At 48.3% G+C, this 24,936-nt stretch overlaps 1 long non-coding RNA gene across 3 annotated transcripts in view; it reads right to left on the minus strand.

The window, feature by feature from the left end:
- Positions 1-22,474, minus strand: part of LOC144595429 (uncharacterized) — a 40,341-nt gene extending 17,867 nt beyond the window's left edge. Inside the window, exons 1-4 of one of the 3 annotated variants that reach the window (XR_013547502.1) lie at positions 22,169-22,473; positions 21,949-22,077; positions 10,497-10,550; positions 6,815-6,947 (exon numbers count right to left, since the gene is read on the minus strand). This is a non-coding gene — a long non-coding RNA (uncharacterized LOC144595429). Of the gene's footprint in view, positions 1-6,258; positions 6,948-10,496; positions 10,551-21,948; positions 22,078-22,168 lie in introns of those variants that run through there. The other 2 variants (XR_013547508.1, XR_013547499.1) reach the window with 2 other exon arrangements.
- Positions 22,475-24,936: the final 2,462 nt, after the last annotated feature.

Raw genomic sequence — 24,936 nt, forward strand, 5'->3', positions numbered from 1 at the left:
TCTGTCCTGGTCACCCAGATTTGTCCTGGTCTTTTCTCGCCTCTAGATCCCCCCCCCCCCCCCTCCCCTACATTCATTCCAAAGAAGCGTCCCGACCCGAAATGTCACCTATCCTTTTTCTCCAGAGATGCGGCCTGACGCTGAGTTTCTCCAGCACTTTTTCATTACATACCTGGTGTACCAAGGAAGATACAATCAATCTCCCAGATGTTCTAGTGGCCAGAGATCCTAGGGTGACGGAGGAACTGAAGGAAATCCCCACCCTCTCTGATCACTTAGCCATCACCATGTCTGTCAACATTCCCACCCCAGCTCCAAGGCAAAAACGCAAAATCAACTTCCGTAAGCTGAACTCTGTTTCACCTACCTCGCTCTCATCCTCCCTCTCTGAAATAATGTCCGTCTCTCCCTTCGTTGACCTCCACAGCCCCTCTGACCTCACTGACTACTACAACCGCACTCTCTCCTCTTGCCTCGACCAGCTTGCACCTATAAAAACCAAAACAGTTTCCTTCACCCACTCTGCTCCCTGGTTTACCCCTGAACTCCGCATGATGAAAACTCATGCCCGCCAACTTGAAAGACTCCGCAACAAAACAGGTCTCACAATTCACTCCCAAGCCTACAAAGACCACCTGCAGCACTACAAAGATGCCCTCTCCCGTGCCCACTCCACCTACTATTCTCAAATAATTCACTCTGGCTCCGGAAACCCAAAAACACTCTTCTCTACAATAAACAAACTCCTCAGCCCCCTGGACACCATCTCCCAATCATTCACAGTTGACAAATGCACCACTTTCCATTCATTCTTCCAAAGCAAAATAGACAACATCTACAGCACCTTAACCACAAACGCACCTGCTCCACCTCAAACCACCTGCCCCCCCCCTTATCCTGTCAACCCCTGCCTCAGTTCTCCCCAGTCTCCACCACCGACCTCTCTGACCTCTTCACAGGAATAAAAACTGCCACCTGCTCTCTGGACCCCATCCCCTCCAGCTTTGTCAAGGCCTGCCTTCCTGCTCTCTCTCCACTTATCACTGCAACAATAAACTCCTCCCTGTCCCCTGGCATCGTCCCGCCATCCCTCAAAATCGCTGCTGTCACCCCCATTCTGAAAAAACCTGGTCTCAACCCTGACACCCCAAACAACTTCAGACCAATCTCCAACCTACCCTTTCTGTCCAAAGTTTTGGAACGTGCTGTAGCTTCCCAACTCAAATACCACCTCTCTACCAATAACCTGTATGAAACTTTCCAATCCGGATTCCGCTCCAACCACTGTACTGAAACTGCGCTCCTCAAAATCACCAACGACATTCTCCTCTCCTCCGACGCTGGCAACCTCAACATCCTCATCCTACTTGACCTCAGCGCAGCCTTTGACACCATAAATCACTCCATTCTCCTCACCCGACTTGAAACCTCCTTTAACATCACCGGCACAGCCCTATCCTGGTTCAAATCTTATCTCTCTGACAGGCACCAGTTCATCTCCATTAACAACTGTAAATCCCCCACCGCTCCCCTCCCCCAAGGTGTCCCCCAAGGGTCAGTCCGTGGCCCCCTCCTCTTCATCCTCTACCTGTTCCCCCTTGGTCAATTAATCCGCCGTCATGGTCTCAACTTCCACTGCTTCGCCGATGATATCCAGCTCCTCATCTCCACCAGTCAATCTCCACCACCACACACTCTACACTGACAAACTGCATCACTGAAATAAAATCTTGGCTTCAATCAAATTTCCTCAAACTCAACTGCAACAAATCTGAAATCATCATCATTGGTCCAAAAACGCTCACCAAATCCACCCAAAATTTCATCCTCAATATTGATGGTCTCCCAGTATCCACCTCCCCTCACATCCGGAATCTTGGAATCATCTTTGATCAAACCCTCTCCTTCGACAAACACATCAAACACATCACAAAGACAGCCTTCTTCCACCTCAAAAACATTGCCCGTCTCCGTCCATGCCTCTCCTCCACAGCTGCAGAAACCCTCATCCACGCCTTCATCACCTCCCGTCTGGACTACTGCAACAGCCTCCTCTATGGCGCACCCTCAAAAATCATCAGTAAACTTCAATACATTCAAAACTCCGCTGCCCGTCTACTCACCCACACCCCGATCCGTGACCATATCACCCCCGTTCTTTACAAACTCCACTGGCTCCCCATCCCCCAGAGAATCCAGTACAAAATCCTCCTCATGACCTACAAAGCCCTCCATAACCTGGCCCCATCCTACCTGACCGACCTCCTCCACAGGCACACTCCCACCTGCACCCTCCGCTCTGCTACTGCCAATCTCCTATCCCCCCACATCCGGACCAAACTCAGATCCTGGGGGGACAGGGCTTTCTCCATCGCTGCTCCCACCCTATGGAACTCACTACCGCAAACCGTTAGAGACTCCTCCACACTCACCACATTCAAAACATCACTGAAGTCTCACCTATTTAGTACTGCCTTCAACCACTGAAGGTCACCCCACCTTCTGTCTCCTTTCTCTGTTCGTTTACTTATTTATCTATTTATTCACTTCCCTATGTTCTCTAAATCCCTGTAAAGCGTCTTTGAGTATATGAAAAGCGCTATATAAATGTAATGTATTATTATTATTATTATTATTATTAGGCAGGAAATGGTGTTGGGTAGACTGATGGGACTGAAGGCTGATAAATCCCCAGGGCCTGATGGTCTGCAGTCCAGAGTACTTAAGGAGGTGGCGCTAGAAATTGTGGATGCATTGGTGATCATTTTCCAATGTTCTATAGATTCAGGATCAGTTCCTGTGGATTGGAGGGTAGCTAAAGTTGTCCCACTTTTTAAGAAAGGAGGGAGAGAAAACGGGAAATTATAGACCAGTTAGTCTGACATCAGTGGTGGGGAAGATGCTGGAGTCAATTATAAAAGACGAAATTGCGGAGCATTTGGATAGTAGTAACAGGATTGTTCCGAGTCAGCATGGATTTACGAAAGGGGAAATCATGCTTGACTAATCTTCTGGAATTCTTTGAGGATGTAACTAGGAAAATTGACAGGGGAGAGCTGGTGGATGTGGTGTACCTTGACTTTCAGAAAGCCTTTGACAAGGTTCCACATAGGAGATTAGTGGGCAAAGTTAGAGCACATGATATTGGAGGTAGGGTACTGACATGGATAGAAAATTGGTTGACAGACAGAAAGCAAAGAGTGGGGATAAATGGGTCCCTTTCAGAATGGTAGGCAGTAACTAGTGGGGTACCGCAAGGCTCGGTGCTGGGACCGCAGCTATTTACAATATACATTAATGACTTGGATGAAGGGATTAAAAGTACCATTAGCAAATTTGCAGATGATACAAAGCTGGGTGGTAGTGTGAACTGTGAGGAAGATGCTATGAGGTTGCAGGGTGACTTGGACAGGTTGTGTGAATGGGCGGATGCATGGCAGATGCAGTTTAATGTGGATAAGTGTGAGGTTATCCACTTTGGTGGTAAGAATAGGTAGGCAGAGTATTATCTGAATGGTGTCAAGTTAGGAACAGGGGACGTACAACGAGATCTGGGTGTCCTAGTGCATCAGTCACTGAAAGGAAGCATGCAGGTACAGCAGGCAGTGAAGAAAGCCAATGGAATGTTGGCCTTCATAACAAGAGGAGTTGAGTATAGGAGCAAAGAGGTCCTTCTGCAGTTGTACAGGGCCCTAGTGAGACCTCACCTGGAGTACTGTGTGCAGTTTTGGTCTCCAAATTTGAGGAAGGATATTCTTGCTATTGAGGGCGTGCAGCGTAGGTTTACTAGGTTAATTCCCAGAATGGCGGGACTGTCATATGTTGAAAGACTGGAGCGACTAGGCTTGTATACACTGGAATTTAGAAGGCAAGTGTGGATGGGTGGGTGGGGTTGAAGGTGGGGGGAGGAGAGGGTTGGGGTGGAGGAGAGAGGGGGGAGAGTGAGAGTGGGGCTGCGGTAGGAGAATGGGGAGAGGGGGGTGAAGGTGGGGGAGGGGAGGGTGGGGGTGAAGGTGGGGAGGAGGGGTGGAGGAGGGAGGGGGATGGGGAGAGTGAGAGTGCGGCTGGGGGAGGAGAGGGGTGGGGGGAGTTGAGGATAGATTGGCGGGGAGAGGGAGTGGGGGGAGGAGAGAAAGGGGGGAGGGGGAGGGTGGGAGGAGCAGAGAGTGGGGGTCGGAGGGAGAGTGGGACTGGGGAGGAGGGACTTTGTGGGGTGGTGGTGGGGGGAAGAGGGTGGGGGGAGGAGAGAGGGGGTGTGGGGGGAAGGGGGTTGGTGGTGGGGGGTAGCGGGAAAGGGCGACTGGGGGTCAGGAGAGAGTGGGGGTGGGAGGGAGGGGGACAGTGAGAATGCGGGTGTGGAGAGTGGGTGGAGGGTAGGAGTGGGAGGGGGAGGAGGGTGGGGGGAGGAGAGAGTGGGGGAGGTGGGGTGGGTGAGGAGGGGTGGGGGAGGAGAGAGGGGTGGGGAGGAGAGAGTGGGAGAAATGGGGGCTGGGGAGAGAGTGGGGCTGAGGGATGAGAGGGTGGGGGAGGGGAAAGTGGTGGAAAGGGGGTGGTGGGGAGAGTGCGAGTGCGGGCGAGAGGGAGATTGGGACTGGTGGGGAGGGAAGAGTGGGGATGGGCAGGAGGGGTGGGGGGAAGGGGACAGCAGGGGTGGGGGAAGGAGGGGGTGGTGGTGGGGGAGAAGGGACAATGGGGGTCAGGGTAGATGGGAGAGTGGGGGGTGGGGGGATTAGGGTGATTGAGTAGGGGGGTTGAGGGTGCTACACCAATACAGGAGAGGCTTTGGGTCCAATGCTCTTTGGTCCCACCCTCTCCCCTTCCCTGTACCGCCTTTAATTGCGCTCCCCGTCCCCTGGAGGTCGCACGGCACCACAGTGAAGGAGAAAATAGATGGCCGCTGGCAGGACGGTGTCAGTGTCTCCCCCACCCCATTCCCCCCTCCTCACCCACCCCTCCCCCCTCCTCACACACCCCTCCCCTCTCCACCCCCTCCCCCTCCTCTCGCCCCCATTGAGATTCTTTTTTTTTTTAACAGACAATTTATTTGAAAGAAAAAACGCGATTTCCCCAGGTTACAATGGAAACCCTACGAGGAACAGGCCCCACGGCCCCACTTGGTCTAGTATATATATATATATATATATACGACTAAAACTCAGTGTCCGTGTTTATGTGTGTATGTGTGCAGCTTAACTTTTGACGCTCGCGCAGCCAAAACGGTACACCATAGTGCCACAATTGTTGCACCACCATACTCACCATTATCCTGGCCATATAATAAAACTACTTTCATTCAAATTGAAGCTACATTTTTGAAGCTAGAGAGATTTTAAAGTTTAAAATGTTCATTTCTAACCCATTTCTTGAAGGGCTTCAGCGTGTGACGTCACAATGCAATGCACGTCTTCAACAGATCAGATCTGATCAGCTCGCGCCGGCCCCCCCGGACCTTTAACTAATGCGCTCCCCCCCCCTGGACCTTTAACTAATGCGCTCCCCCCCCCTGGACCTTTAACTAATGCGCACTCCATTCCCCCCTCAATCCCCCCTAAAACTCCCCCAAACCTGTGCTGCATTAACTTAAATTGGTTTCAGGTTTTTGTAAGAGACCCACTTCATCCACATCCCCTCAACCCCACTGATCATCGCCCGCCACAACCCACCTCAACCTCCCCTCACCCACTCCATCCCCCTCTGCCCCCTTATCCCCCCCTCCCCACCCTCTATTCACCCAATTCATCCCCCCTGAGCCCCCTTTAAAACTCTCCCAAACCTCCACTGCATTGGTCTAACACCCTCCCCGTACTCTGCCACTCCATTCCTACCTCAACCCCCCCCCTCACTGAGGCACTCCATTCCCACCTCAACCCCCCGACCCTTAAAACACCCCCAAACCTCTCCTGCATTAACTGAAATTGTGTTTAGAATTTTTTTCAGTCCCGCTCACGCACTCCATTCCCCCCTCAATCCCCCTTAACTCCCCCAAACCTGTGCTGCATTAATTTAAATTGGCTTCAGGCTTTTTTAAGAGCCGCACTCACCCAGTCCATCCACACCCTCTCAACCCCATTTATCATCCCCCCCGCAGTGGAGGCCAATTCTCTGAATACATTCAAGAGAGAGCTAGATAGAGCTCTTAAGGATAGCGGAGTCAGGGGGTATGGGGAGAAAGCAGGAACGGGGTACTGATTGAGAATGATCAGCCATGATCACATTGAATGGCGGTGCTGGCTCGAAGGGCCGAATGGCCTACTCCTGCACCTATTGTCTATTGTCTATTATATCACATCTAAACACTACAATTAAGACAAAAAACAACAAAAAACACAAAACAGAAACGGGCCGCGGCTGCTGAGCAGCGCCGCCATTTTGCCAAACTTCATGTTCACGAGACAAATATTATAAGGACGAAACATCGAGATTAATTTACTCTGATAAAATGTTTGTGTCATTGCAAATTGGTCAGTACATGTTTTGTGTAACCATTGATACACTTGGCCTGAGGTCAGGATGATAGCAGGACCCCCATTGAGCTCCAGATGGGAGCTATTGGAAATTTTGTAAATGGTGCTCAAGAACCTGAGAATACCATCAGTATTGGTTCCTTCATTCATTCCATCTCTTCAAAATCTTCAAATGTGATTTTACTTTTGGTGATTGATGTTATAATTTATTGATTTATTTGGCCATCTTTATTGATTACATAGTCTATGTATTAATGACTACGTCAGTTGCTTTACTGATAACCATAACTATCTATTTATTAACGATCCTCATGGTGATTATCAAGTGTAGAAAATGACTGGCAATTTACCAACAAAAGTGATCTGGAACTGGAGCTGTTGACATTTTCACAATTTCCTTATGTTGCATCCTTTGTTACCTGGATCCTGAAACATTTCAATTGCGCAAATCCACCTCCATCGCATTGAACTGTGATAATGGATCTGAAATACAGAAGTGTTAACAAATATTAATATTTGTTGATATTACAGGGATGTATCTTAGAATGAAACGTTCATGTACTGTTTCAGTTCATTTGAAGTCAAGGAATCAAGGGATATGGGAAGAAAGCAGGAACGGGGTACTGATTCTGGATGATCAGCCATGATCATATTGAATGGCGGTGCTGGCTCGAAGGGCTGAATGACCTACTCCTGCACCTATTTTCTATGTTTCTAAGTATTTCAAATTTCATTTCATACAAAAACAAAGTAACTGTTGGAAATCTGAAATATAAAGAGAAGTGTTGGAAATACTCAGAGGGTCAGGCAGCAGCTGTGTTGCTGTTTACCACAAACCTTATAATATATCCCGCATTTAGAAATAGTTAAGTCCATGTTCTGATGAAACAGCATTGAGCTGAACCATTCTCTTGTTTCTTTGTTTCTCTTCCATAGAGGCTGCCTGACACATCGAGCAGGTCCAGAGTTTCTGTTTCTATCGAATCTTCTGGAAAAATATGTTAAGAATTAACCAGGAAGCAAGCCAGACTGAGCATAGTGATGAGTAAACCAGAATCTGATCGAAAGGAAACATTAACTGGAATCATGGAATCCAATGACTGGGAGTTCCAGGATTCCTTGACAGTTATGGTGCAACGGAGTTTACGACCATCTCACTTGTGTTGTACTTTAATAAGACTTACTACAGGTGAGGCCATAGATTATTTAAAAATGTGTCACAGGTTGAACGGTGGGAATGGAGAGAGAGGTAGTGATGTTAGAAACATAGAAACAGAAAATAGGTGGAGAAGGAGGCCATTCGGCCCTTCGAGCCAGCATCGCCATGCATTATCATGGCTGATCATCCACAATCAGTAACCCGTGCCCAACATCTCCCCATATCCCCTGATTCCGCTCGCCCCCAGAACTCTATCTAACTCTCTTAAATTCATCCAGTGATTTGGCCTCCACTGCCCTCTGTGGCAGAGAATTCCACAAATTCACAACTCTCTGGGTGAAAAAGTTCCTTCTCAGCTCAGTTTTAAATGGCCTCCCCTTTATTCTAAGACTGTGTTCCCTGGTTCTGGACTCCCCCAACATTGGAAACATTTTTCCTGCATCTAGCTTGTCCAGTCCTTTTATAATTTTATATGTCTCTATAAGATCCCCTCTCATCCTTCTAAACTCCAGTGAATACAAGCCTAGTCTTTTCAATCTTTCCTCATATGACAGTCCCGCCATCCCAGGGATCAATCTCGTGAACCTATGCTGCACTGCCTCAATTACAGGGAGTCCTTCTTCAAATTAGGAGACCAAAACTGTACACAATACTCCAGATGTGGTCTTACCAGGGCCCTATACAACTACAGAAGAACCTCTCTACTCCTATACTGAAATCCTCTCGTTATGAAGGCCAACATGCCATTAGCTTTCTTCACTGCCTGCTGTACCTGCACAGCAACTTTCAGTGACTGGTGTACAAGGACACCCAGGTCTCGCTGCACTTCCCCATTACCTAACCTGACACCATTGAGATAATGCTTGTTTTTGCCGCAAAGAGGATAACCTCACATTTATCTATATTATACTGCATCTGCCACGCATCTGCCCACTCATTCAACCTGTCCTGGTCACCCTTCAACCCCCTAACATCCTCTTCACAGTTTATACTGCCACCCAGCCTTGTGTCATCTGCAAACTTTAGTGTTACTTCTAATTCCTTCATCCAAATCATTAATATTTATGGTAAACAGTTGCGGCCCCAAGACCGAGCCTTGCGGCACTCCACTCGCCACTGCCTTCCATTCTGAAAAGGACCCGTTTACTCCTACTCTTTGCTTCCTGTCTGCCAACCAATTTTCTATCCATGTCAACACCCTAACCCCAATACCATGTTCTCTAATTTTGCTCACCAATCTCCTGTGTGAGACCTTATCAAAGGTTTTCTGAAAGTCTAGATACACTACATCCACTGGCTCCCCTTCATCCATTTTACTTATCACATCCTCAAAATTTTCCAGAAGATTAGTCAAGCATGATTTCCCTTTCATACATCCATGCAGACTTGGACTTATCCTTTTACTGTTATCCAAATGCACTGTTATTACCTCTTTAACAATTGACTCCAGCATCTTCCCCACCACTGATGTCAGGCTAACTGGTCTGTAATTCCCCGTTTTCTCTCTCGCTCCTTTTTTGAAAAGTGGGATAACATTAGCTATCCTCCAATCCACAGGAACTGACCCTGAATCTATTGAACATTGGAAAACGATCACCAATGTGTCAACTTTTCTAGAGCCACCTCCCTGAGGACCCTGGGATGCAGACCATCAGGCCCAGGGGATTTATCATCCTTCAGGCCCATCAGTCTACCCAATACTATTTCTCGCCTAATGCAAATTTCTTTCAGTTCCTCTACCCCCCTAGATCCTCTGTCCTCCAGTACATCTGGGAGATTGTTTGTGTCTTCCTTAGTGAAGACAGTTCCGAAGTACCTGTTCAACTCTTCTGCCATTTCCTTATTACCCATAATAATTTCACCCGTGTCTGCCTTCAAGGGATGCACATTTGACTTTGCTACTCTTTTTCTCTTAACATATCTAAAGAAGCTTTTACTGTCCTTTATATTCTTGGCCAGCTTCCCCTCGTACTTCATCTTTTCAGCCCGTATTGCCCGTTTTGTTACCTTCTGTTGTCCTATGAAAGTTTCCCAATCCTCTGGCATTACCTTTGTTACAAGCCAGTTTCAACTCCTGCTGCAACTTTCACCCTACATCCGGGCTACTACTTGGGGTCTGTAGATAACACCAATTAGTGTCTTCTTGCCTTTACAATTCTTCAACTCTATCCACAGTGACTCTACCTTGTCAGTCCCTATGTCATCCCTCGCAGGGGACTGTATTTGATCCCTTACCAACAGAGTTATCCCACCGCCTCTTCCCACCTGCCTGTCCTTTCTATAGAATGTATAACCCTGAATATTAAGTTCCCAGGCCCGATCCTCCTGCAGCCACGTCTCTGTAATCCCCACAATGTCATATCTACCAATCTCTCACTGAGCCTCAGGCTCATCTACTTTACTTCTTATACTTTACGCATTCATATGCAATACTTTTAATCCCTTACTCATCCTACCTTTCACATAGATTCCTATTACACTTGGCCAAACTCTCCTATCCCTTTGTGAGTTTTTTTCCCCGTTAATTCTGGGGGAATTAACTATCCCTTTACTCTCTTTCCCTTTAACTCCATCCTTGACTGTCCCATTTGACCCCCCCCCCCCCTATTTAGTTCAGTAATGGTGGGTTATTGAGCATAGAACAGTACAGCACAGGAACAGATCCTTCAGCTCATGATGCACTTGGTGAGCACTTTGGCATTAGTGACCGTATCTCAGTAAGTTTCTGTTTGGGTTTAAACCTCAGCAGCATCAGTTTGACTTCCCAATCCCTCCCAACACGGCCGCTCCCACTCTACCTGTCCATCCTTCTATACCTCCGTCGTGCCAATCCCACAGCTACTGCCGGTCTCCGTCCCCTCTCTTGGCCTTACCTCTCACGAGAGTAGTGTCTGTGGCTCCGATCACACGATCTCACCGCCCACACTCTGCCAGAAATAACATTGGAAGGTGAGTGAACTGAACACCAGAGACAGACCAATAGACAGCAAACCAATAGACAGCAAAACGCACAGTGACTGATTACCAGCTCCTTCCTTCAGTGTCCCAGACAGGTGAGTGGCTGCTTCAGGTTGTCAGTGTGACTTCTGCCCAGGTTTTGCCTTGGTTTACTGAGAGCTTCAGTGCTTTCAGTTTCACCTCAACCACATCCTTGGCCTTTCACAGAAACCATGTAACTGTCTGTACGGGCTTTCAGATATGCGTAACAAGGAGAGGCTGGGGATTATTTTCATGATCATTCGAGGCTGAAGGACTACTTTACAGAAGTTAATAAAACCATGAGAGGCAAAGATAAGGTGGATGGTCACAGCCTTTTCCCTGATATTGGGGAGTTTAAAACTAGAGGGCACAGGGTTTAAGTTAAGAGGGGGGAGATTTAGAGGGGTACCATTTTCACACAGCTTTTCTGTACAGAGTGGAAACAGGCCCTTCAGCCCAAATCGTCCATGCAGACCAAGTTGCAAACTGAGTTTGTCCCAGAAGCCTTTGCCTGGCCCATGTCTCTCCAAACTTTCCTATCTATGTACCCGTCTAAATATCTTTAAACATTGTTATTTTACCTGCCTCTACTAGCTTCTCTGACATGTAAAATGTTGAAAAATAGACAGGAAAGGTTTGGAGGGACAGGGACCAAGTTACTAACTCAGTAACCTGGTCAGCATGGACGGGTTGTGCCAAAGGGCTTGTTTTGATGCTGTTTAGCTCTATGATTCTAACAGTCACGTGGTTTCTGTGAAAAACAAAGGGTGTGGTGGGGGTCGGGTGAAACTGAAAACACCTAAGCTCTCAGTAAAATCTGGGCAGAGGTCACACTGAGAACCTGAAGCAGCCGCTCGCTATAACAATATTTAAAAGACATTTGGACAGGCACATGGATAGGAAAGGTTTAGAGGGATGTGGGCCAAACGTGAGAAAAAGGGACCAGCTTAGATGGTCGGTATCTTGGTCGGTATGGACATATTGTGCTGAAGGGTCTGTTACCGTGCTGTGGGACTCTAAGCAGGCCCTTTGGCCCACCATGTCCATACATCTTTACCCATATGCACTAATCCTGTTGCTCACATTAGATCTGCATCCTTCCATGCCTTGCATAGCAGAATCATGAGCAGGACCTTTAAGATTGTAATCTCTGCATTGCTTCTGGTGTCACATGCTCCTGAATATAGGAATACAAAGATAGGCCAGATGAATGTGTGACCAAAGGGGTGGTGGAGGAGGGAGGGCTTTGGATGCTGGGACATGGACATTTGTGGAGTGGGTGCAGCCTCTACTAGCAGGTCAGTTTGCACCTGAATGGGGCAAGGTCCTATATCCTCGCTGGCAGTTTTACTCCTGTTGTTGGGAAGGTTTGAAACTAATTTGGTCAGGGTGTTAAATCAAGTTCTTTACCTTCAGTCTGAATAATCACACGTAATACTGGATGAGCACATCAGATTTATTCCACCATGGGGTTCTTCCCCTGAGTTGAGATCTTTTCAGGCACTAGTATTGTGTCTGGAGATCCTCACGGGAAGAACCCCATGGTGGAATAAATCTGATGTGCTCATCCAGTATTACGTGTGATTATTCAGACTGAAGGTAAAGAACTTGATTTAACATTTTGGTGTCAGAAGTGGGATTTTGGTAAGCCTAAGGTTTGGCTGATGTCTCTTAACAGTTTTATTCTTGTTTTTCAGTCTCAAAATGGCTTCTTTTACTTTCATTAGCACAACATTGGTCCTCATGTTGTAAGATTTGAGAAGTTTTCCCTCATTCTGCAAGCAACACCAAACCAAAGAGCTGCAGTTTGGACATTTTAAACGGGAGACTGGGGCTGATAGCGGAGAAAGGCTGCGGTCAGTTTACCAAGGGATGTCACAATCCGTGGGTCCTAAGTTGGCGCAGGACCTCGTGACCAGCCACAAAAGCAAAAACCTTACAGCCCAGTCTCTAGGTTTCTGCAAAGCCACGGCCACAACAATGGATGGGTATTGGCCATGCAGAAACCTGCGAAACCAGGTCGAAATCCAGACACTGGGGCGCTGACATCAGCATACTCACAATGCCCCAAGCCGACCTACACAGTTAATCTCGTTAAGGGGGCACAATAGCCCATAGAAAACTACCTGGTAGGTGATGGGAAACCAGTTAAACCCATCACCTCGCAACGAAAAACCAATTAACATACCGTCTGGCCATCCCCGGTACCCCCGGACATAACGCAGGACAAAGGGAAAACTCAATACATATCTTTTAAACAAAGAGATCCCGAGATCTGGCGGGAGATAGGACGGGCCAGAATTAGTATAACTGGCCACGATTTTTGGGTTTGAAACTCATGCAAGAAAACCTGCAAGGAACGCAAGCCAGGAGGAAGACGAAAAGGACAGGCAAGAACGACACGCTCGCAGCAGGGACAGCAACGCTCGCAACGACTGGCCAGGAACGCTCGCAGCAGGGACAGCAACAACGCTCGCAACGACTGGCCAGGAACGCTCACAGCAGGGACAGCAACGCTCGCAACGACTGGCCAGGAACGCTCACAGCAGGGACAGCAACAACGCTCGCAACGACTGGCCAGGAACGCAAGAAACGGAAGGAAGAAACTCAGGGGACAAGCACGACCCTCACGGAAAGCAGCGGAGAAGCAGAACAGCCAGTAACCGCAGTAATAGCCCCATTGTGAGCATGTACCCCGATCCTGCACATCCTGGACATAGTTTAGTGTAGAGGGGAGGGTGGTTTGAATAAACGTGGGTGTGTAAATGAATATGTGTTGGTCAATTTTGCGATGTGTCGTACGTTCCCCATCTTACAGTCAAGAATATGTCTAATAGAACTGTGTCTAAGTATTCGTGTAGTTATGCATATGTCTTTTAGAACTGCGTCAAAAGTGTTCGTGTAAGTGTGCATACGTCTGGTAGAACTGTGTCTAAGTATTCGTGTAGTTATGCATATGTCATTTAGAACTGTGTCTAAGTATTCGTGTAGTTATACATATGTCTAATAGAACTGTGAAGAGCATTCATGTACAATAGTCCCAAGCGCTCAATAAAAGCCTTTTCCATTTAAACCCTGGTCTTCAAATCTGGCCTGGTTGAGTTTTTCTGCACTATCAACGCTCCTGCATCTAACTCCAGTGTCTAGAACCGTAGGGGGTGAGTGGGTCGAACCACTCACGGGGAACCAGTGTGCGCGGCCTGGTCAAGGGATCAGAGCAAGGCACGGTGACCTTAGGTCGGGCGAAAGCTCGGCGCAGAAACCCCTTACAGATAATGGCGACCACGAAGGGACACTGGCAGCAGGATGATAGTGTACCAGAAAAGGATTTTAAAACTAGGGATGTAATGGACGAGCGCATTGCGAACTATGTTTTTAGCAAGGTGAATATCACCAAACAATGGATGTGTGGTTTATTAGAGGACAAGCGCCCACTGGATGCAGCGATCCGGTGGACGGCCAGTAAAGCCCACAAGAAATCTGTAGAAAAGGCTGTCTGGCTGACGTGCTATAAAAAGCAGGTCCAGCTTTTGGACTGCGTGGTTGTGGCACAGGCAGGGGCAGGGGCATGGAAACAGTCCCTTCAGCCCAAATCGTCCATGTGGGACCAAGTTGCAAACTGAGTTCATCCCAGAAGCTCGTGCCTGGTCCATGTCTCTCCAAACTTTCCTATCAATGTACCTGTCTAAATATCTTCAAACATTGTTATCCTCGAGAGGGAAGGTGAGCAGCCGGAAGTAGTTAAACATAAAAACATAGAAAATAGGTGCAGGAGTAGGCCATTCGGCCCTTCGAGCCTGCACCGCCATTCAATATGATCATGGCTGATCATCCAGCTCAGTAACCTGTACCTGCCTTCTCTCCATACCCCTGATCCCTTTAGCCACAAGGGCCACATCTAACTCCCTCTTAAATATAGCCAATGAACTGGCCTCAACTACCTTCTGTGGCAGAGAATTCCACAGACTCACCACTCTGTGTGAAAAAATGTTTTCTCATCTCGGTCCTAAAAGACTTCCCCCTTATCCTTAAGCTGTGACCCCTGGTTCTGGACTTCCCCAACATCGGGAACAATCTTCCCGCATCTAGCCTCTCCAACCCCTTAAGAATTTTATATGTTTCTATAAGATCCCCCCTCAGTCTTCTAAATTCCAGCGAGTATAAGCCTAGTCTATCCAGTCTTTCTTCATATGAAAGTCCTGCCATCCCAGGGATCAATCTGGTGAACCTTCTCTGTGCTCCCTCTAAGGCTAGAATGTCTTTCCTCAGATTAGGAGACCAAAACTGTACACAATACTCCAGATGCGGTCTCACCAAGGCCCTGTACAACTGCAGCAGAACCTCCCTGCTCCTATAATGTAAGCACAAATGAGGTGGGTAAGAAGAGGAAGGAGGTTCTGCAACGTGAGTACGGAGAACCAGGCAGGAGGCTGAACAGCAGGACTTCTAGAATGGTTCTAGAGTGGTTGCTTCCAGTACCTCGTGCTAGTGAGCGTAGGAACAGGGAGATAGGGGATCTGAATGTGTGGCTGAGGAGTTGGTGCAGGGATGGAGTCATCAACGTGGAAGCGTATGTGTGCAGCTAACGGGAAAGAGAGTGTAGGAAAAGTCACATTTAATCTAATAGGGCAGGGGAATGGGAACCAATGCAAGGAGGCAGAGGGACATAAAAGGACAGAGGCAAAAGGTAGAAGGGGGATAAGTAAAACTAACCTGAAAGCTTTGTGCCTTAATGCGAGGAGCATTCGTAATAAGGTGGATGAATTGAATGTGCAGTTTGTAGTTAAGGGACATGACATAGTTGGAATTACGGAGACATGGCTCCAGGGTGACCAAGGCTGGGAGCTAAACATGCAGGGGTATTCAATATTCAGGAAGGATAGACAGAAAGGAAGAGGAGGTGGGGTGGCACTGCAATGGGAGAAGAATGCAATAGCAAGGAGAGACATTAGCTTGGATGCTGTAGAATCCGTATGGGTAGAACTGCGAAATAGCCAAGGGCAGAAAACGCTTGTTGGAGTTGTGTACAGACCACCAGACAGCAGTAGGGAGGTTGGGGATAGCATCAAGCAGGAAATTAGGGATGTGTGTAGCAAAGGTACAGCAGTTATCATGGGTGACTTTAATCTACATGTAGATTGGGCCAACCAAATTGGTAGCAGCACTGAGGAGGAGGATTTCCTGGAATGTATACGGGGTGGGTTTTTAAACCAATATGTAGAGGAACTGACTAGAGGGCTATCCCAGACTGGGGGTTGTGTAATGAGGAAGAATTAGTTAGCAATCTTGTTGTGCAGAGCCCCTTGGGCAACAGTAGGCATGTGAATTTTCCACGTTTCCGCGGATTTCCGCTTTTTAAAAATCCATTTTCCACGCTTTTTGCATGATTTCTGCATTTTTCACTTTGTCAAAATCACGTTTACCATCAGAGAAATCGGATCGAAAAAAGAAAGAATAAAACCCGATGTATAACACGAGGGTTCCACTAGAGGTCGCTAGGTGTTCCGCAAGAAATAGCCGCTAATCATTGAATTCCGGACAAAATTACGTGAGCCCACTTGAAATCACCACCCTGGACTTCTCCCCGTAAATGTGCCATCTAGGCAGGGCAAGGCAGCCAATATAATAGAAAATAGGTGTAGGAGGAGGCCATTTGGCCCTTCGAGCCAGCAGCGCCATTCATTGCGATCATGGCTGATCGTCCCCAATCAATACCCCGTGCCTGCCTTCTCCCCATATCCCTTGATTCCACTAGCCCCAAGAGCTCAATCTAACTCTCTTAAATCCATCCAGTGATTTGGCCTCCACTGCTCTCTGTGGCAGAGAATTCCACAAATTCACAACTCTCTGGGTGAAAAAGTTTTTTCTCACCTCAGTTTTAAATGACCTCCACTGTATTCTAAGACTGTGGCCCCTGGTTCTGGACTCGCCCACCATTGGGAATATTTTTCCTGCATCTAGTTTGTCCAGTCCTTTTATAATGTTATATGTTTCTATAAGATCCCATCTCATCCTTCTAAACTCCAGTGAATACAAGCCTAGTCTCCAATCTTTCCTCATATGACAATCCCGCCATCCCAGGGATCAATCTCGTGAACTTACGTTGCACTGCCTCAATTACAAGGATGTCCTTCCTCAAATTAGGAGACCAAAACTGTACACAATACTCCAGATGTGGTCTTACCAGGGCCCTGTACAGCTGCAGAAGAACCTCTTTACTCATATACTGAAATCCTCTCGTTATGAAGGCCAACATTCCATAGCTTTCTTCACTGCCTGCCGTACTTGCACGCCAACTTTCAGTGACTGGTGTACAAGGACACCCAGGTCTCGCTGCACCTCCCCCTTACCTAACCTAACTCCATTGAGATAATAATCTGCCTCCTTGTTTTTGCCGCCAAAGTGGATAACCTCACATTTATCTATATTATACTGCATCTGCCACGCATCTGCCCACTCACTCACCCTGTCCAGGTCACCCTGCAACCTCCTAACATCCTCTTCACAGTTTACACTGCCACCCAGCTTTGTGTCATCCGCAAACTTGCTAGTGTTGCTTCTAATTCCCTCTTCCAGATCACTAATATATATGGTAAACAGTTGCGGCCCCAACACCGAGCCTTGCGGCACTCCACTCGCCACTGCCTGCCATTGTGAAAAGGACCCGTTTACTCCTACTCTTTGCTTCCTGTCTGCCAACCAATTTTCTATCCATGTCAACATCCTACTCCCAATACCATGTGCTCTAATTTTAGTCACCAATCTCCCGTGCGGAACCTTATCAAAGGCTTTCTGAAAGTCTAGATACACTACATCCACTGGCTCCCCTTCATTCATTTTACTTGTCACATCCTCAAGAAATTCCAGAAGATTAGTCAAGCTCTCAGTAAAACAAGGCACAATCTGGGCAGAGGTCACACTGAGAACCTTAAAGATTGTAATCTCTGTATTGCTTCTGGTGTCACATGCTCCTGAATATAGGAATACAAAGATAGGCCAGATGAATGTGTGGCTAAAGGGGTGGTGTAGGAGGGAGGGCTTTGGATGCTGGGACATGGACATTTGTGGAGTGGGTGCAGCCTCTACTAGCAGGTCAGTTTGCACCTGAATGGGGCAAGGTCCAATATCCTCGCTGGCAGTTTTACTCCTGTTGTTGAGAAGGTTTGAAACTAATTTGGTCGGGGGAAATGGGACTTAGACTAGATGTGCGATTGGGGGTAAGTTTCAGTCAAATGTAGAAACACTAGGTAGAACACACATGGGAATGGTGTTGTACATGGTCAGATGAGAAGGTCAAATTGCATCTATTTTGTTGTGAAGATTCTGACCAGTAAAGCAGATGAACAGCATGTGGGTATATAAGAAAATAACTGCAGATGCTGGTACAAATCGAAGTTATTTATTCACAAAATGCTGGAGTAACTCAGCAGGTCAGGCAGCATCTCACGAGAGAAGGAATGGGCGACGTTTCGGGTCGAGACCCTTCTTCAGACTGATGTCAGGGGGGCGGGACAAAGGAAGGATATAGGTGGAGACAGGAAGATAGAGGGAGATCTGGGAAGGGGAAGAGAGGGACAGAGGAACTATCTAAATTTGGAAAAGTCAATGTTCATACCACTGGGCTGCAAGCTGCCCAGGCGAAATATGAGGTGCTGTTCCTCCAACTAGTCCACCTATGGATGGGCCATGCTGGGCGTAGTCCGATGGAACGGTCAGATAAATGGGTGAAGGGTCCGTTGGTGAGCACTTTGGCATTAGTGGCCGTATCTCAGTAAGTTTCTAAGTAGTTGGGGGAACATATAAGGATAGATTTATTCACAAAATGCTGGAGTAAATCAGCAGGTCGGGCAGCATCTCGGGAGAGAAGGAATGGGTGACGTTTCGGGTCGAGACCCTTCTTCAGACTGATGTCGGGGGTGGGACAAAGGAAGGATATAGGTGGAGACAGGAAGATAGAGGGAGATCTGGGAAGGAGGAGGGGAAGGGAGGGACAGAGGAGCTATCTAAAGTTGGAGAAGTCGACGTTCATACCACCGGGCTGCAAACTGCCCAGGTGAAATATGAGGTGCTGTTCCTCCAATTTCCGGTGGGCCTCACTATGGCACTGGAGGAGGCCCATGACAGAAAGGTCAGACTGGGAATGGGAGGGGGAGTTATAGTGCTCGGCCACCGGGAGATCAGTTTTGTTAATGCGGACCGAGCGCAGGTGTTCAGCGAAGCGATCGGCGAGCCTGCGGTTGATTTCGCCAATGTAAATAAGTTGGCATCCAGAGCAGCGGATGCAATAGATGAGGTTGGAGGAGGTGCAGGTGATCCTTTGTCTCACCTGGAAAGACTGTTTGGGTCCTTGGATGGAGTTGAGGGGGAGGTAAAGGGACAGGTGTTGCATCTCGTGCGGTTGCAGGGGAAAGTGCCCGGGGATGGGGTGGTTTGGGTAGGAAGGGACGAGTGGACCAGGGAGTTACGGAGGGAACGGTCTCTGCGGAACGCAGAGAAGGGAGGGGATGGGAAGATATGGCCAGTGGTGGGGTCCCGTTGTAGGTGACGGAAATGTTGGTGGATGATATGTTGGATCCGCTGGCTGGTGGGGTGGAAGGTGAGAACGAGGGGGATTCTGTCCTTGTTGCGAGTGGGGGGAGGGGGAGCAAGAGCGGAGCTGCGGGATGTAGAAGAGATCCTAGTGAGAGCCTCATCTATAATGGAGGAGGGGAAGCCCCGTTTTCTGAAGAACGAGGACATCACGGAAGCCCTAGTGTGAAACACCTCATCCCGGGCGCAGATGCGGCGTAGACGGAGGAATTGGGAGTTGGGGATAGACTTTTTGCAGGGGACCGGGTGGGAAGAAGTGTAGTCCAGATAGCTGTGCGAGTCAGTGGGTTTATAGTAAATGTCCGTCACTAGTCTGTCTCCTGTGATGGAGATGGTGAGGTCCAGAAACGGGAGAGAGATGTCAGAGATAGTCCAGGTATATTTAAGGGCAGGATGGAAATTGGAGGTGAAGTGTATGAAGTCAGTGAGTTCTGCATGGGTGCAAGAGGTAGCCCCAATGCAGTCGTCGATGTAGTGGAGGTAGAGTTTGGGGATGGGGCCAGTGTACGTCTGGAACAGGGATTGTTCGACGTACCCGACAAAGAGGCAGGCGTAGCTATGGCCCATGCGAGTGCCAACCCGGACTAACGTCTCCAACACCCAACCCGGACTACAATCTCCAACACCCAACCTGGACTACCGTCTCCAACACCCAACCCGGACTACCGTCTCCAACTCAGCTCCGTTTTCAGACCTCCCAATTCGGACCCAACCCGAACTACCGTCTCCAACAGACCATCTGCCATTTCTCTGAACAGTTTTACCACAGCCACTACATATAAGGATAGTCTGAGTTGAGGGAAGGCTAATTGCAAACACTGCACTATTCCTGTACTAGATTTATGTAAGTTCTGTAATGAAATATTTAGACAGGACTAGTTAAACATAAAATCATAGACATGAAGTAGCTACTTGCAGGTAAAGGTAGACACAGTGCTGGAGTAACCCTAATGCCTCCAGAAAGCGTAGCAGTAGAATAGAAACTATAGGCTGGTTAGCCTAACTTCGGTGATTGGTAAGATTTTAGAGTCTACTATACTGAGGTGGAAAATCTCTCCTGCCAGCTTCTCTCGAGGGAGAGTGTGTCACTCACTTTAGCCCCATGCCACCAGCGCTGCAGCCAGAGCGAGCCGTGGACCCAAAGCCTCTCCTGCATTAGTCTAGCACTCTCCCCTCCCGCACTCCCACCCCCCCACTGACCCATTCACACACTCCATCCTACCTCAACCCCCCTTATCTCTCCTTCACCCACTCCATCCTTCCCTGAACCCCCCTTAAAACTTCCCAAAACCTCTCCTTCATTGGTCTAGCACTCTCCCCTCCCCCACTCATTCTCCCCTCCTCTCCCCCCCACTGCACCCCTCCCATTCCCCTCCCCTCGCCCCTCCTCCACCCCTCCCACCCCCCCTCCCCACTCATCCACCTCATCCCGTTCGGACCCGTTGTGTTCTGCGTAAGTACAGGGGCTCCTCAGCTTCCAATGGGGTTCCGTTCTGAGAAACCCATCGGAAACCGAATGTATTGCAAGTTGAAATGCATTGAAAACGTGTGATCACGTGTCCAGAAGCGAGCGGCGGCTTGCTAAGGGTCGCTGCCGTTTGCACCATCACAAAGGCCAACTATCGCAAGTAGAACCTTTGTAACCTTGGGAGTACCTGGTACTTTAAATTCAACTCCCCCACTCGGGCGACACCTATTAGATGAACGGGAACCAACTGAGCAGGCGCGGACGCGTTGGGTTCCCATTGTGACGTTGAACAGGCGGGCCCGTTAGGTTCCCATCGTCATACGCGGGTGACGGCCAAAGGGAGATGGAAAAGTGATTTTTTCAAACTTTAAAAAGTGATTTTGAAAGAATAAAAAGTGAAAACAAATTAATATAACATTTATTTGAAGCCCAGGACAATGGAGTGCAAGGTGGACCTAACATTATGGCGCTATCGTATACCGTTTTGGCTGTATTTCCGGTACAAAAACATGAAATATACACACATGCAAACAAGATGAGAGTTTTAGTAATATAATAGATATTATCGGGACATTCATAGTCATGTGTGACCAAAATTATGAAAAATTGTGGAATACATCTCTTCTAATTCTGAAAGCATTACAGGTATATTGTTTTGTATTGTATAAATGGCTTATATATGTCAAAGTTTATTAAGTGAAATTTTTATATGTTACTAGACTGAGGTGGACCCGTTGGGCCAAATCTCTCCTGCGGGCCTCGGCTGGATGGGCGAGGGGGAACAGGGAAGGGGAGAGGGAGCCACTCACCTCGGCCCCGTGCCCCCTGCGATGGAGCTTGAGCGAACCGTGGACCCAAAGCCTCTCCTGAATTGGTCTAGCACCCTCCCCTCCTCCACTCTCCCCCCACTGACACACTCACCCACTTCATCCCCCCTCAACCTCCCTTATACCCCCCTCCCCCCACACCCACTACACCATCTTCCCCCTCCCCCGCACCCTCTCACCCACTCCATCTCCACAACCCCCCCTTAAAACTCCCCAAAACCTATCTTGCATTGGTCTAGCACCCTCCCCTCCCCCACTCCCTCTCCACTCCCCCCAGTCCCCCCTCCCCTACCCGCCACTCCACCCACTGCCCTCCCCCTAGCCCCACTGCCCTCCTCCCCATCCACACTCACCCACCCACTCCCACCCAAATTCCCCCACCTAATCCACTCCCCTCTCCCCTACTCCCACCCCACCTCGTAACCCACCTCCGATCACACGATCTCACCGCTCCCACTCTACCTGTCCATCCTTCTATACCTCCGTCGTTCCAATCCCACAGCTACTGCCGGTCTCCGACCCCTCTCTTGGCCTTACCTCTCACGAGAGTAGTGTCTGTGGCTCCGATCACACGATCTCACCGCCCACACTCTGCCAGAAATAACATTGGAAGGTGAGTGAACTGAACACCAGAGACAGCACTGAATAAGTGTAACGCAGACCAATAGACAGCAAAACGCACAGTGACTGATTACCAGCTCCTTCCTTCAGTGTCCCGGACAGGTGAGTGGCTGCTTCAGGTTGTCAGTGTGACCAGTGCCCAGGTTGTGCCTTGGTTTTATTGAGCTTCAGTGCTTTCAGTTTCACCACATCCACATCCTTGGCTTTTCACAGAAACCATGTGACTGCGGGTTTCAGATTTCCGTAACAAGGAGAGGCTGGGGATTTATTCATGGATCATTGGAGGCTGAAGCGTGACTTTACAGAAGTTAATAAAACCATGAGTGGCAAAGATAAGGTGGATGTTCACTGTCTTTGGATGGATGCACCCATTCCAAAGTCTCCATATCCTTCCTTTAATGGGACGATGAGAACTGCTCGCGATACTCCAAATATAGCCTGGCCAAAGTCCTCTAAAACTGCATTATAACTTGCTGACTCTTACACACTGTTTGTAATCAATCCATTATGAAGTATTGGGTGAACCATAAAACATTTATTAAACCCATGCCGAGTGAGCATCACACCAGCGCGTTCCTCACTTCAGCTCACAGACTAACAACAAACTAAACAAACAACACGCTAACTATGTCAGTGACTCCAGTCCTACCTAAATCCTGGACTGGATTACAAAGTGGAATGTGTACCAAGCATAGGATATGTGGCGAAGGTTATATAGACAGAGATAAATATGATTGATCTACACACACAATACCCCAACCTATTAGTGCAGGCACACCATAGAATGAGGATAAATATGTCATTTATTCACAAAATGCTGGAGTAACTCAGCAGGTCAGGCAGCATCTCAGGAGAGAAGGAATGGGTGACGTTTCGGGTCGATACCCTTCTTCAGACTGATCAAGCACACCTGCGCGTTCCTCGCTTCAGCTCACAGACTAACAACAAACCAAACAAACAACAAGCTATGTCAGTGACTCCAGTCCTACCGACCCGAAACGTCATCCATTCCTTCTCTCCTCAGATGCTGCCTGACCTGCTGAGTTACTCCAGCATTTTGTGAATAAATACCTTCGATTTGTACCAGCATCTGCAGTTATTTTCTTATAAAGATGTCATTGATACGAGTTGTTGCAGGATGGTCATGCCAAGGATGCAGGCAGAGAGTACCAGGAATGGGAGGAGGCAGTGCAGGTCCCCTGTAGCCACCCCCCTTGACAACAGGTATGGCCTTTGGATACTGTTGGTGGAGATCACCAGTCAGGGCAGTGCAGCAGCAGCAGTCAGGTCTGTGGTGTTCAGCCTGGCTCTGACACACCGTGGGGAAGGATGAAGGGATGAGGTCCTGCAGAATGAATACAGGGAGTTTGGCAAAAGGTTAAAAAGCAGGAGCACAAAGATAGTGGTGGTGGCTCGTGGTAGCCACCAATAGCATGGTTGTGCAGTCTTTAGACTTGCACAAAAACCTATGGACGGGAGAGATGAAGGTGGAGAGGTTGTTACACACGAGCAACCCCACTCTCGGCCGCAGGAGGTGGATTCCAGTGGCATGGTTAGACGTTACGGCTGGAAACTCTCTTGGCTGCACTGGATGGCCATGTCTTCTTCGTGCTTTGACATGCCCTTTGCGCTCCACAGTGCGTTGCTGAGCCGCCCTATCGGCTGTTGAACCCTCCAGTGGATTTCCTCCACCCAATCTGCCAGCACAGACCTTGCATGCTGGGCTGAGCAAGTCCATGAACTCACTGAGGGTCTGAGACCCGTCAGTTACCCTCGCGTGGTTTAGCACGTCAGCTGAAGCAGTTTTCCAGGGTGTGGCCATTGCCGCATGCTAACAGCTTCTTGGAGCCACAGGTGAGAGCTGGATGCCAGATGGGGACCAAAGGTGGACAAACTACCCTCAAAGCACCACGACATGACCCCCATCAGAGTTGCTACCTCTCCCTGAGCACTCCCACAGAGAGAGTAATCTCCGCATTGCTCCCAATGCCACATGCTGGTGAAGGTAGCAAGGGGAAGTTAAGGGCCTGTCCCACTTAGGCGATTTTAAGGCGACTGCTGGCGACTAGGCTGTCGCCGACAGTTCGCGGGCATGATCGTGAGGAGTCTTCCAAAAATAGTGGTGGATCTCGGCGTGTCGCTGAGAAATTATCCGGTTTGAAATTTCTCAGCGACAGCTGGCTTGTCGGCCAGTATCATTGCTTATTGTGGGCACTGTCACATGCTGTCCCCAGGTTTGCAAGGTTGCCGCCTGTACTTTATCATGATATCTCATTTAGAGTTTTTGAATAAAGTTGATTTTTAAAAAGACAGGTGTCGGCATTTATTGAATTTCTAAGTACTTTCTCATGACATCTCATTCAAAGATTATAGTCGCATTTGTTTTGACCATTAAAACCAAACCCTGACACACACGCTGCGCTATGAGACACTTTTCATTCATTTATTTAGATCAATGAGGCAAGCACATCCACAGGCATTTCACTATGTTTATTAAAGGCCAAAGCTCACACGTAGACAGACACTACTAACACAAAGATAAACTGAGTTTTACTGCTATGCTGTTTGTAGGGGGTATGGCACACCTGACCATAAGGACAGCAAGGTCCGGCCAGACCATTTCACACGTCACTGTACTTTGTGCTTGCCTCATTGATCTAAATAATGAATGAAAAGTGTTTTCATAGCGCAGTGTGTGTCAGTGTTTGATTTTAATGGTCAAAACGAATGCGACTAGAATCTTTGAATGAGATGTCATGATAAGGTACTTAGAAATTCAATAAATTCCGACACCTATTTTTTTTTAAATCACCTAAATCAACTTTATTC

This window comes from Rhinoraja longicauda, chromosome 1 (genome assembly GCF_053455715.1).
Source record: "Rhinoraja longicauda isolate Sanriku21f chromosome 1, sRhiLon1.1, whole genome shotgun sequence".
In the NCBI taxonomy this organism is placed as follows: Eukaryota; Metazoa; Chordata; class Chondrichthyes; order Rajiformes; family Arhynchobatidae; genus Rhinoraja; species Rhinoraja longicauda.